General features: G+C 42.1%; 1 protein-coding gene across 1 annotated transcript in view; it reads right to left on the reverse strand.

Annotated features, from left to right (window-relative positions):
• Positions 1-14,342, reverse strand: part of BARD1 (BRCA1 associated RING domain 1) — a 148,466-nt gene extending 134,124 nt beyond the window's left edge. Inside the window, exon 1 of the mRNA XM_048213948.2 lies at positions 14,224-14,342. The gene's annotated coding sequence lies outside the window, so the exon portion shown is untranslated. The remainder of the gene's footprint in view (positions 1-14,223) is intronic.
• Positions 14,343-14,823: the final 481 nt, after the last annotated feature.

Genomic DNA, 14,823 nt, shown 5'->3' on the forward strand with positions numbered 1-14,823 from the left:
AGTAGGCATTCAGGCTGGTGCCTGGCAACTGGAGGTGTGTGCAGGAGGGGATGCTCCCTGGGGCCATGGGAGCTAAATGAGGTGTGGAGAAACCCATGAGGGGAACTCCTCGGCAGGATACAATGCTTGGGTGTGTTCCCTTTTAGTACTCAGGTATCCTCTTTCGTCATCCATATTATACTTCTCTTCTGAGACTGTGTTAGTCTTTTAGCAAAGAAATTTGCATTTGGCTAACCATCCAGTGTCTTAGTCTTTAAGAGATTAAGGTGATGAGTTAATAAAAGGAAAGGAGGCTTCCCTGTTCCACGAATCTCTGGTGCCAGGGAAGGGGTAGTTCTGATTACCGAGGGCTATGCAACAAGCCCCTTCAAAACTTAAGCCATGAAGTAACCATATTATTTTACTTGCACATCTGCCAGTTGCGGCAGGATCTCCGTGGGGATATGCATGGGGCTGAGGGCTGGGGCAGCCGCCCACGTAGGTCCCTCTCCCCGTGCAGTGTCAGGGTCTCTCCACCTGGCCTTCCCAGGAAGTTTCTCTAGCTAGGCGGCCTCAGGGACGTCGCAGTCTTTATACACCCGCTGAGCACTTGAACGTGAATGTGATGCTTCTTATGTCCTCACCTTGGAAATTTTTAAATGTCACTTCTACAACATCCCTTGCATGGATAAATCTCTAGGACCAGCACAGACTTGAGAGCTGAGGAATTAGACTATTCCCCTCAATGGGAGAAGCGGCAAAGACTCTGTGAACATATTCGACCTGCCACCGCGGCTGTCTGAGCTGACTGGCTGCGCCACGACACAGATCTCAGCGGTCATTAGCGCCGCAGATGGGAAACTCCATGGCGGAGCTGGATCCCAACGGGGATGATCCTGTTCAACACAGGGGACTCTTCAGGGGGACCCACTCCAGCGGAGACCGCCGGGTCACACCCTTGGATTGCTCCTCAACAAAGACAGAACGCTGCCATTGCGAAGGCGAAGGGAGCGAGGCGGAGTGGGTTTTTGTGAGATTGTTGAATAGAAAGCAGTAAGTCGGCTGAAATAATGTCAACATCTCATGTATTTTGATGACACTTAACTCGTTATCTCAACATATGATGTAATGCTGAAGAAAACGGAAAAAGATTTCAGAGCAACCCAAGTCTAGATGTTAAAGTGTATTTACTTATTCATAAGAGGGCCATTCCAGGCTTGACTCAGAGAGCTCACTGTTACTTCACATGCAATCAGAATAAATGCAGTTTGTGGTATTTTAGCTGATAACACCTTCTAAGTGCTGGTAGATTGGTGGGGGCGGGGATGGGAAATGCCGCTAGAGGTAAATTCACTGACAACAAGAGATAAGTCAGCTGTTAAGCCCGAATAGCTTCCAAACCCTGGCATCTTTCTCCCCTTTTCCACACTTTCTTCCTTACCTGGGGCCAGCTGGTCTTTCCCTACAGACTCACCTTCATTCCCACTTCCCAAGGTCAATAGAAACTTAAACTCCTGAATACGACTTTCTGAGGCTCAGCATTGAGTTATCTTTGTTGCGGAACTGATCCTGCAGTTTTGTCTCTGTTCTAATAACTGGGACCCCCTCCTTCCTGAGCCCCACACTTCTAATTCTCCTCCTGGGCTTTAGTCTAGACCCTGGTTTTCAGGGTGTTCTGTTGATATGTGATCTCCAAATCCCTCCTGGATTGGGGGTCCTGCCCTCCTAGAGCTACGCACAGTCCATGCGTCCCTGTTTAGTGGGTAGGACTTTTGCCCTCTGAAGACCACTTCCAATGCCAACATCCTGTCAGCTGGGCTACTAAGCATTCCCAGTCCAAGCCCAGAGTCAAGTCTTCCTCATGTTAGGATGCCCTGATGCTTCACTGTGAAACTCTGTTGCTGCCTGTACAGGCCACAGCTGAAGAATGGAGAGGAGGGGGGCACCTGGGTGGCGCAGTCATTAAGCGTCTGCCTTCGGCTCAGGGCGTGATCCTGGTGTTATGGGATCGAGCCCCACATCAGGCTCCTCCGCTATGAGCCTGCTTCTTCCTCTCCCACTCCCCCCTGCTTGTGTTCCCTCTCTCACTGGCTGTCTCAATCTCTGTCGAATAAATAAATAAAATCTTAAAAAAAAAAAAAAAAGAATGGAGAGGAGGACCAAATCTTGATGCTCTGTTTGCCACTCTGTCTTGTCAGCACTGTCTACTGTCCGAGTGCACTCATCCCTCTCTAGCGGCAGGTCCAGGGCCAGATGGTGTAGATGATATTTGTCTCCCTACCTGCCCCCTCCTGCTCTAAATGCTTGGCCGCTGGCCCCGCCCTCTTGATGCGCTAGATATGAGCTCCACACCCCCAAAATAAAGGGGCCAAAATAAAATAAATGTCTATAAAACAAATGCAAAATCAAAAAGAGTATGGACTTATTTTGTTAACAAACACCCCAAGAATGAGAAGACTAACTCACATTTATTGGGTCCTTCCTACGTGTCAGCCACTCTTCTAAGCCCTTTACATGTATGAACTCCTTTCCTCCTCACAACAACTTGGTCAAGTGGTGCTATTATTATTTTCCTTTTGTGGATGAGGACACTAAGGCACTAGCGTGTAAGTAACTACAGATGGTCTCTCATTTATGACGGTTGGACTTACAATTTTCCAACTGTATGGTACTGTAAAGGCTGTATGCATTCAGTAAAAGCTGTGCTTCAAATTTTGAATTGGGATCTTTTCTTGGACTAGTGATAAGCAGCACGATCCTCTTTTGTGATGCCGGGCAGCAGCCTTGAGCCGCAGCTCATAGGGTAAACAACCGATACACTTGCAACTCTATGTACCCACGCAGCTAGTTTGGTTTCCACTTTCAGCACAGTATTCAATAAATTACATGAGATATTCAGCACTATATTATCAAACAGGCTTTGCATGAGATAATTTTGTCCAACTGTAGGCTAATATAGTCTTCTGAACACATTGAAGGTAGGCTAGGCTAAGCTATGATGTTCTGTACGTTAAGTGTTTTAAATGCACTTTGACTTATGGCATTTTCAATTTATCATGGTTTATCAGGATGGAACCCCAACGGAAATTGGGGAAGATCTGTAGTCCGGGTTGTATGGTTGGGTAAGTGGGAGGACTAAGTTTCAAACCTGATCAAACCTGATCTTGCCCCAGAATCCTCACTTTTACTCATTTTCGTAAGGTTTCAAAAGATGTAGTGTGTCCTAGCCGAATATGGTAACCCAAACCCATAATAATTGTCCTGAGTCATCAAAAATATTCACTTCTACTCTAGAGAGTAGAAAATTGTGTAAGAGACTTCAAAGAATTATCTCAAAATTGATTTAAAAATGATGGTGCCCTACAAGGCGTCAGCTTCTTCTATCAGGAAAACTAAGTTATGGAGAACCATAACAATGAGTTGTTACTGTTTTATATCTATTCCTTTTTTCATCCGATTTATTTATTTATTTATTTATTTTAAAGATGCAAAAAAATTTTTTTTTATTTATTAGAGAGAGAGAGAGAGAGTGCGAGAACACAAAGCAGGGGGGAGGGGTTGGAGGGAGGAAGGGCAGAGGGAAAGGGAGAAGCAGTTCTTCCTGCTGAGCAGGGAGCCTAACGCAGGGCTGGATCCCAGGACCCTGGGATCATGACCTGAGCTAAAGGCAGATGCTTAACTGATTAAGCCAGGCGCCCCTCCTTTCTCATCAGATTTATTTAATACTTGAAATATACCTCATCTTTAATTTAGACCTAAATCTTTACAGGATGTAGGTGCATATATTAATGTATTTCTGGAGTTACACCAGAAATGATTTTATTTATGGTGTAACATATTTTGATGCTAAGTAATTTTTGGATCGTATAGCTCTTTCCAGAGTTAAGATGGACAATAATCAAAAGTGGTGCATTAGAATCCCATTTGAAAGACAACAGACTTCAAACTGAAAATAATTGATCCTTTTCCCCTCTGTAATACATCCGTAGAACTTAGATAATAGCTATCAATTCCATTTTTCTAAAACTTTGGCCAGGTGACTAAATATACTTTACTCTTGACACTATATTTCTTTAAAAATGAATTCCAATTACGTCAAATTAAGGCACAGTTAGTTACAGGTCATGATTTAATTGCATCAATCTAAGTTTATTGCCAAATTATCTTGTTAGCATCCAGAGCCTTTAGGCCACTGAGAGTCTAAACAAAACATGCTGTCATAAATCTTTCCTGAGAAAGGGCAGATAGGGGTATTAAAAACACATAAAAATAAAAAATAAAAAAAAAAAGAAGAAAGAAACTGTCTAGACTTTAACTTCTTCTTCTTAAGAAATACCCAACATTGGTCATGGTAGAAAGGCAAGGCATCGTATCCTGGCATCACTGGAGAATTGTAGTGAGACCTTTTTTTTTCTCCCCGTTTTTTGTTTTTATTTTTTAAATTATGTTCAGTTAACCAACATATAATACATCATTAGCTTTTGATGTAGTGTTCAACGATTCATATTTTTTTACAGATTTTTTTTATTTATTCATTTGAGAGAGAGAGAGAGCACAAGCAAGGGGACAGTCAGAGAAAAAGGGAAAAGTAGACTCCCCACTGAGCTGGGAGCCTGACGTGGGGCTTGATCCCAGGACCTGGAGATCATGACCTGAGCCGAAGGCAGACACTGAACCATCTGAGCCACCCAGATGCCCCTGTAGTGTGACCTTCACCTGACAATGATTGTCAGGAGTTCAGGAAGTAGGTCCCAGATATTGATGTATTTAAAACTTCCCCAGTTAATTTTTTTTTTTGAGAGAGAGCGAGCAAGCATGGGGATGCATAAGCCAGGTTGGGGGGCGGTGGGGGTGGACAGATTGAGGGGGAGAGAGAGAGAATCTTTTTTTTTTTTTTAAAGATTTTATTTATTTATTCGACAGAGATAGAGACAGCCAGTGAGAGAGGGAACACAAGCAGGGGGAGTGGGAGAGGAAGAAGCAGGCTCACAGCGGAGGAGCCTGATGTGGGGCTCGATCGCATAACGCTGGGATCACGCCCTGAGCCTAAGGCAGACGCCTAACCGCTGTGCCACCCAGGCGCCCCGAGAGAGAGAATCTTAAGCAGGTTCCATGCCCAGTGCAGAGCCCCACACAGGGCTCAATCTCATAACCCTGAGATCATGACCAGAGCCAAAATCAAGAGTCAGACGCTTAACTGACTGAGTCACCCAGGCAGGGTCTCCAGTTAATTCTAATGTGCAGCAAGCTCGAAAACACGGATCTAGGCTAAGGGCTGGTAAAGTGTGGCTGCTGGCCTGGCCAAGTGTAAATACAGTTTTACTGGAACATAACTGCACCCATTCATAAATATATTGTCTATGACTGCTTTGGGCTACGAAGGCAGAAACGAGTAGTTGAGACATACTATATACCCTTAAAAGCCTAAGATACTTACTATTTGGCTCTTTAAGAAAAATGTTGCCAACCTGTGCTGTATGTTAATGAAATACCATGGTATTTGTGGGATCCATTACAAAATGAAAATGTAAAACCCCTAATTCAAAAAGCAGGGACAGTAGTGCCATTAGATGTAATGAAATATAAAATTTTTTCCTTTATTCTGTGTCTTTCAACCTTTCAAGGTGTTTTTATTTGCTATTATTTTTTTTAAGATTTTATTTTTAAGTAATCTCTACACCCAATGCAGCGCTCGACCTCATAGCCCCAAGATCAAGAGTCACATGTTCTGCTGGCTGAGCCGGCCAGGTGCCCCTGCTATTTAATTTTCTAAATAAAGAAAAGCCTAAATCACAAAATTATTAGAAGAAATTTTACTGTTCACATTTCTATACTGCTATGACAGCTTTAAATGTAAAAATAAGAGTGAACTCAAACATAGAATTATCAAAATTACACAATTTGTATTTTATCGCTTGTCCATGCATAAGGAGAAATGTTGCACAGAATCAACTCAACTGTTTGTATTTCACTTCTTGACCTTTACCTGTCTCACCTTCAGTCTTGGCAAGATGCTCCTCCAACCTGCCGCAGAGCACCTTCCTCGTGGCACCTGTCACACAATGCTCTCGATGTTACCATGCTTTGTTTCTCCTTGCGCCTACACTGCAAGTTCTTTGAAGTCAATGAACCTGTTCTGCAGCTTGGTTTCACTAGTGCCTAGCAAATAGTAAATGTTCAATTCCTGTTTAGTGAGCGAGTATGTAAATGACTAAAATTAATGAATGTCAAACTGCATTTCTCAGTGACTAATTCCCAAATTCATCAGAATTATCAGTTATGTTTTTCGAAGATTCTCGAGGAGAGACAGTCTACAGCCATCTTCTGTAAATCCATTTCTTGTGCTTTCTCAACTTGACAGTTTTCTCTTACTGTCCAATGGTAAGGTTTTTTGTTTTTTTTGTTTTTTTGTTTATTTGCTTATGACTCTTTCATGGGCACTGAACAGGACTTGTGTTGGCCGTGGTGGAGGGCAAAGATTCAGACAGACTTGGGGTCAAGCTTGTTTCTAGCAGTTACTTTTGTAAGAATGTTCTGGTGAGTGACTTAGTCTTGGATGAGCCACCTTCCTCAAAGAGTTATGGCAAGGATTATGTCAGACACATAATAACTAGGACAGTAGACTTTCAAAAAATGGTAGTCCATTCCTCTACCCTCCCCATTTAAATATCTTCTACTTATTCAGTAGAGCAATTGCCTTGTCTCTGAGATAAATAACTTTGTCATTATATCCTAACTCAAGAAAAGATCATTAATGGTCCAATTTAATTTGACCTATATCAAAGATCTTTTTTTCACTTTGTGTGTGGTCTTGCTTACATGGTTTAATATATTCCCCCATGACACCTAAATTATACACTTAAATATGTTGAATTTTATTTAACATAAATTTTACCTCAATGTTCCTGACAATATAAAATAATAAAGATATTCTAACGTCATGTCTGTTTCACTTCTGTTATCTACGTTTTTCTTCAGAGTCCCACACCTCTCCTCCCTCCTGGATCGCTTCATGTCAATCTCTGAAGTTCATATTCTCTGTATTAGTGTGCTAGGGCCACCATCACAAAATACCACAGATTAGGTGGTTTAAACAATAGAAATTTGTTTTCTCACAGTTCTGACGGCTTGAACTGTGAGATAAAGGCTAGGTTCCTCCCAAGGCCTCACTCCTTGGCTTGCAGATGGCCTCCTTGCGGTGTCCTGCATGGCCTTTTCTCTGTTCAGGCATCCCTGGTGGCTCTCCTCTTATAAGAACAACAGTCATATTGGATGTGGGCTGCACCTTCCTGTCCTCTAACTGAATCACCTCTTGGAACATGCTATCTCTAACGACAGTCACACGGATGAGGGACTACCCATATGACCTCATTTAAACTTATTACCTCTTTAAAGACCATATCTCCAAATATCTTCACATTCTGAAAAACTGGGGATTGAGACTTCCACATATGCATCTTTGGGGAAAACACAAGATAACCCATAACACTCTCCTCTTCACCAACTCCCCTAGTTAAAACTTCCTCCAGCAAAATACTTAGCATATTCTTTTCTTCCAAATGGGAAATATTTTATTATTTTCATTTAGTGAATTCTTATTTATCCTTTAGTCTCAACCTAAATATCCTAAATGTCACTTCCCTAGGGAGGCCACTCCTTAAACTCATGTTAGGTCTCCTCTTTCATGTTCACAATAGCATCCTATAATTCTTTTATCATGTGGAGGATTTTTTTATCAGCTTTACTGATGTATAGTTTATATACAATAAAGATCACTGATTTTAAGTGTACAATTCAATAAGTTTTGACAAGCTATACAATAATATAACCACAATAATCTGAAATAAAATATTTGTATTATCCTAAAAACGTCCCTTAGGGCCATTTGTAATCAACTTCCCCTACTCACAAGCAATCACTCCTCTATTTTCCATCACTATAGTTTCTTTTTTCTAGAATTTCATATAGACAGAATCATATGGTAAGCAGTCTTTTAGGACTATTTTCTTTCATTCATAATGATTTTGAGATTAATGTATTAGGTACGTGTCACTAGTTCATTCCTTTTTGTTGATGAGTAGATTCTATCGTATGGACATACCACAACTGGTTTAATTCATTCAAGATTTGATGAACATTTGGGTTGTTTCCAGGTGTCAGCTATTGTAAACAAATATTATGAACATCCACATACAAGTCTTTATATGTTGACATGTTTTCATTTCCTTGGGTAATTATAACCAAGGTCAAGTTCATTCTGCTTGATGGACTAAGTCAAGAGGCAAGATGTTGGGGTAAAGAAAGCTATTTCATTTGAAAAGTCAGCAAACTGAGGACATGGAGGACTATTGTCCCAAAGAAACATCTCCCCTCAGCATGAAATTCAAGCTTCTTTTATGTTAGCAAAAGGGGGAATTATGAGGGGGTTGGAATCAGAAGGTGACTGATATCTGTAGACATCCAAGGAAGGTTGTATAATTCTTTTACTCTTGGTCAGTTGGTCTTTGCATACAGGAAGGTGGTCATGCTGTTACTGTAAATCTGAAATATAGCAGGTATTTCTGCACATGCTTCCTTCTCTCCTTGGGTCAGGTAGGTTTCAGGTAAAGAGCAGTTTTTTGCAAATCTTGGCTGTGACATGCTACGTGCAGGGTTAAGCAGCGGTTTCTAAACTATGGGTCACAGCAGCAAGGGCAATAGGAGCGATATGGAGTCAAACATGCTAAGTTTCCCTGTTACAATTCCCCACTGTCAAAGGTTCACTCCACAATCTTGTGAGATCAGGGACAATGAGACATCATCTATCATCAGACTACTTTCTGCTGGATGGGGTCAACAAGGGGCAACTTTGGAATGAAACAAGTTGACTTATGAAATATTCCTTAGTGCCTCTTTTTGGAATTGGGGTCTTAGAAGTAACCATAGGCATTTCTAAAACAAAAGAAAAACAGATTAATGGTTGGAACAAATTATAAATCCAGTGTCTGAGTCCCAAGTGCTGCCCATGAGAGAATTTTTTGATGTCAGGCTCGAAGCATCCTCAGATGGAGTGGGGACCGGCAGTGACAAGCTGATAGATTTCTCTGGTTTGTAGTTCAAATGTCTCTGGTGATCCTTTTGAGTGGCCCAAAGTGCAACAGGCACAGAGACCATCGTGATGTGAGCTATCGTGGCAATTTCTCTAAAGTTTACCTCAAATTGTCTAGCTTCAGTTTGCAGAGCTTTAGGTAAGAGGGTGGTTGTAGTTCTCAATGATTTCAAGTTAAGAGAATGAGAGAAAACTGAAAACCTTAAATTGGAGAATTATAGCCAGATATTTGAGGAAACCACAAGAATTCAGGATTCAGCCAGTTTTATAGGCAAACAACAAACACTCAAAGACAATTAATCAGAACTAGAATCTAACATCCACAAGGATGTGTTTTTTTTAATTTATTTGAGAGATAGAGTGAAAGAGAGAGGGAGGGAGAGGGAGAGAGAGAGAACGCCCGCGAGCATGAGTGGGGGGAGGGGCAGAAGGAGAAGCAGACTCCCTGATGAGCAAGGAGCCTGATGTGGGGTTTGATCCTGGGATTTCAAGATCATAACCTGAGCCAAAGGCAGACGCTTAACCAACTGAGCCACCCAGTTGCCCCATAGGTGTGTTTTTGAAACATAATTTTTCTGTCTAAAATCACCCTCATTTTTATCAAATGTAGCCAAATTAAGACTAATTGTAAAGTAAGTCCAGTTTTAACAAACTTGGCCTAATTATTTACATAAGCACATCAGACTGGCAATTGACCATATAGGTTCTTTAAAATCTGCTTTGCTAGAACTTTTTATAAGAAATTTTAGATTGAACTTTTAATAGCCTCTCAAGTTCAAAAGCCAAGCCAAATACTTGCTATCATATTTGTCCGCAATACTTGTAGATTTGGGTGAATTCCTCCCTTATCAAGGTCCCCAAAATAACCTGAAGTTCCTGCACCTGCCAGGAAGTGACATTCTTGACTCACCTGATAAGACTGCTGGGAATTTTGTAAGCAAGGTACCAGCCCAGCATTTCCAAGGGGCTCTACTAGCTCCAGAAAATCAACGTTAGCTCCTTAAAGCTGTCTGGTCATATCTGAGTCTAGCATGTCTCTCTCAAATATGACATTCCAGTCAAAGCCGTGGTAATACAACCAATGTCTCCAATGGTGTTCTGTTCTAAGGAGAACAGATTCCCATTGAACTTATCCCAATAACTATAACTGTCATGAAAAAAAGAAAATTCATGGAGAGTGTCTGATTTGGAGGGTTCACATAGGGAGAAAAGAGAAATGTTTCAAACTGTTTACAAAGGAATATTTTATCAAATTTCTGCAATTCATAGATACCATTTAAAAAAAAAGATTTTATTTATTTATTTGAGAGAGAGCACACACAAGCAGGGGGAGGAGCAGAGGGAGAGGGAGAGAGAGAATCCCAAGCACACTCTGCACTGAACCCAACACAAAGCTCCATCTCATGACCCTGAGATCATGACCTGAGCCAAAATCAAAAGTCGGACGCTTAACTACCCAGACACTTCCTGTAAGTCATAGATATCTTAAGAGAGAACGTTTCCTTAAATCTGGAAGAATAAACAATAGAGAAACAGCCCTGTTTCAAAAAAGAGTCATAAAAACTATAATCATCTTTCTCAATTCATTTAGTCCCATGTTACTGATTTTTATCCTGTTTGAATGTACTTTTTCCATTTGTTCTGGAAATTCTTAGTTTAGTTTTATGATTTTAAAGATATCAGAAACCTATAATTGTCAAAAGTCCTTTCCATGAATCTCCTTGAAGCCAAAACACACTTGCAAGAGCATCGGAGTGAAAAAAAAAGCGTAAATGACAAGACTCAAAAGTGCCTGTGGTCAAAAATCTGAGGAGAGTTCACTATGAGGCAGTTGTCAAGGAAATTTGGTTCTTTTTGTGACACACAACATTTCAACGATGAGAATCACACGTGATGACATTCCACCGGGACATATGAAAACTTTAGGAATATTCCTATTTCTGGACAGTTATAGCATTTACTCACACAATATAACATAAGAAGGTTTATCATCATCTGTTTGGCAATGATTCCATGAAATTAACATACCAAATAAACAAGCCTAAATCATCAAAAAGACTTCATTTAGAATGTGCATTTTGGGGAAGTTTCTAAAAACCTCAGACGGTTCTAAAGCATGTGACTAAATAGGATTACAATTATTATAAAACTGAATGTGTAATCAACTAACCACGGTGGCAATAAGAGTTTCTACAGAAGGTTATACAGTTATTAGCAAAACTTAGCTCCTCTAATATTGAGAAGATTTAACTTTCTTAAGTAATCAAAGACCTGACAAAGACAAAACATAGAAGCTTTGTTTTTCTGGACAGATAAAAAAAAAAACCCTTTGTTTACAATTTCTTATCAAGAGCAGAACAACAATCCAAGAAAACTTTGTCTTTTTAACAAAGAGAAAACCCAAATTCCAATGTTATACCAATGTTTTTTTAAAACTCAGTCATTTCAGTCTTGGTCCTGACCATGCATAAAATTCTTTTCTAAAGATTCCTCTTCACAAACCTTCTAGAACTTTCTTTTTCACTTCTATTTTGTCCTAAGTTTTCCCTCTCTAAACAATCGGTCTCATTTAAGGACAAAATTACTTTCTTTTCCCCTCAACAAAAATATATTCCCATTCCTTATACCTCTCTTACACATCTCCTGCTTTCCCTACAGAGGCACTTTCCTTATTTCCAGCAGTCTCAATTACATTTACCAGACTGTAACTTTTAGAAACCTTAGTCTCCAGTGAAAACTAAGTGAACTATCTATTACACCAGATTTCTTTAGATTGACCAATATATGAACTACTTCATAATTTCTAGAAACATGTTTTTTCAAAGTACAACTTTCAGTAAAGCATAAAACAGGTTTACTAGCAGACCCAAATTTATCTTTAGAATTGGAAGCCCAAAGCAGAAAAACCTATATTTAGTAATTAATGTTTCAGTATTTTATCTTATTTGGAAAAGACTTAGATATCCAACGAATTCAACACAATTTATCATTTAACCTAGTTAAACTTCAGTTTTAGGTTACCAAACATTTTGCAAGCTACTTAAAAGTTTACCTATAAACCTTTTTTATTAAACTACTTGCTCTTAATGGTTATCCATGATAACTTCACAAGACAGACAAAATTAGCTATCATTTTAAGTCATCTTTGCTGACAAATTGCAATAGAGATAACATGAACTTATCTGACCTTCAGTAAACCTTGGCTGAATTAAAGTTTTACATGTAATGCTGATAACTTTAAAGATATGTCTACTTTGATTAAAACAACAACCTTGAATTAGCTCTAATATTGAGTATTTTTTCAGATCACGTTAGCTTGAAAAACATCTGGGTTAGTTTTCATCTCTCTGAGTTTCAGAATGCCCAGTTTTTACAAGTTCTTGCCTTTAAACCAATTAAGCAGATACTCCTTTCCTGTAGAACAGGCTTAAGGCTAGTTTCAGTGGGACCCTACTGTCCAATTGCCCTGGCGAAGAAGTCACTTGAGCATTTAATTTACAAAGGAGATCTTGGCTCAAAAGAGGGATGGGCATTCGGCCACATACAGGAAGGTATGTTTTAGCGTGAGGTCCCCAAATGACATTCCAACGGCTGCAGGAATGAGGGATTAGTGCTTTTCCAGATACCCTGGTGACTGACGTAGCCTGAGAAGTTTTCTTTTTTCTTTTTTAAAGATTTTATTTATTTATTCGACAGAGATAGAGACAGCCAGCGAGAGAGGGAACACAAGCAGGGGGAGTGGGAGAGGAAGAAGAAGGCTCATAGCGGAGGAGCCTGATGTGGGGCTCGATCCCATAACGCCGGGATCACGCCCTGAGCCGAAGGCCTAACCGCTGTGCCACCCAGGCGCCCCTATTTTATTTTCTTAAACTATCCTTTTTTTGAGAGAGAGAGAGAGAGAGAGAGAGAGAGAGAGAGAGAGCGCGCGCGCACATGCGCAGAGGCAGAGAGGGGGAGAGAGAAAATCTTAAGCAGGCTTCATGCTCAGAGTGGAGTCCAAGGCGGAGCTCAATCTCGTGACCTGAGCTGAAATCACAGGTCAGGTGCTTACCCAGCGGAGCCCCGCAGGTGCCTCACCTGGGGAGTCTGTTACGCCAGCTCAGCGTCTCCTACCAAATATGTTGCACCTGCGTCCACTAACAAGTCAATCAACCTGTTCCACTCCGTCAGTTTTATCTGGGGTTCCTGTGGGAATCTGAAGTGGGCCGTTTAAGTAAAGGGGGGGGGGGCCTGGGCCCCTTCGTGTTGCCTTGGGAGGTGCTCTGGTTTGAACCTCCTAAGGAGGTGGCCCAGCAGCTTGGGGGGATTTCTTTTCCTAGAGTGCGGGTAGGAGCAGCAGGAGCCCATGGCCTTGGAGGCACTGAGGATGGGAGGGCCCAGAGCAGCCGGCGGTGGCCGTGCAGGAGTGGCAGGGGGCGTGCAGGAGTGGCAGGGGGCGTGCAGGAGTGGCAGGGGGCGTGCAGGAGTGGCAGGGGGCGGGGGAGGCAGAGGCGCGGGAGCGCTGCCCGCAAGGCCAGAGGCAGATTCAAAATTTGGACTAACACTCCTTTCTCTCCCTCTCCAATCTCTCCCTTCTGCGAAACAGTCATTTTCTCCGGTTGCCTTTCAGCCTTCCGCACCTTGTGTTCCAAAAATGTCCTAACGGGCCCTCTTGGGGAACAGAAGGAGTGTTCCCCACCTGCCAAGGCAACAACGCAGAAAGAACGCCAAAGAAACCATAGCAAAATGAAGTTCCGAGTACCTCCGTTAGCATGCCTTCCTCCCCAAGTCAGAGATTCACGGACTGACCAAACAGCTTCCAAGACAAACTAAGAACTAAACCCCAACCCCCCGTTTACAGTCAACTGAATGGGAGGCAGAAAGCTGAGTCGCTAATACTTGTGGAGACAAATTAAAGGCCTACTTTTCAATGATCTTTTTGTTATAAAACAAATCCAACATGACCAGTTTTGTCCAAAGGTTGACTGAAAGCTGTAGCAACAAACCAACCAAAGGCGGACGAACCAGTTCACAAACAAATCGGGTAAAGTCCAACAAGTATTCCCTCTCCAACAGGGTACTGCAGACAAAGGGAAGCGAAGCGGCTTCCCCTCCCCCAAGGAAAAGCCCAAACGGAGGGAGTGGGAGTCCCGACCGCACACGCCGAAGCGCCTTACCCTACTTTGGAGTCCACAGAGCGGCAGAAGTTTGTCCAAGACTTGGCCCAACAGCCAGGGAAGCCCGTGGAACGCAGGTCCCGGCGAGTGCCGGGAACTCACCCGCAGAGTCCCGGGGGCAAGGGGGCTGGCCCGGAGCCCTTTCTCCCAAGCTCCTCTGCTCCCAGAACAATAGGCCAATGATTCAAGAGGCAAGATGTTAAAGAAAGCCACTTTATCCGGAAAGTCAGCAAACCAAGAACCTGGCAGACTATCGTCCCAAAGAAACATTCCCCCCCCCCCCCCGCATGAAATTCAAGCTGCTTTTAAGTTAGCAAAAGTGGGAAATGGGGCGGGGGGGGGGGCAGCTTGAAGTCAAAAGGGTGACTGACCTCTGTAGACATCCGAGGAAGGTCGTTTCACTTCTTTGTCTTCGCTCAGTCGGTCTTTGCGTATAGGAAGGTGGTCATGTCTGCCTGTAAACCTGAAACGTCATAGTCCTTTCTGTACACGCTTCCTTACCTCCTCAGGTGAGGTAGGTTTTGGGTAAAGATCAGTTTTTGCAAATCTTAGCTGTCACATGCCTACATGCAGGGCTAAGCAGAGGTTTCCAAGCTGTAG

This window comes from Ursus arctos, unplaced genomic scaffold (assembly GCF_023065955.2).
Source record: "Ursus arctos isolate Adak ecotype North America unplaced genomic scaffold, UrsArc2.0 scaffold_1, whole genome shotgun sequence".
Classification (NCBI taxonomy): Eukaryota; Metazoa; Chordata; class Mammalia; order Carnivora; family Ursidae; genus Ursus; species Ursus arctos.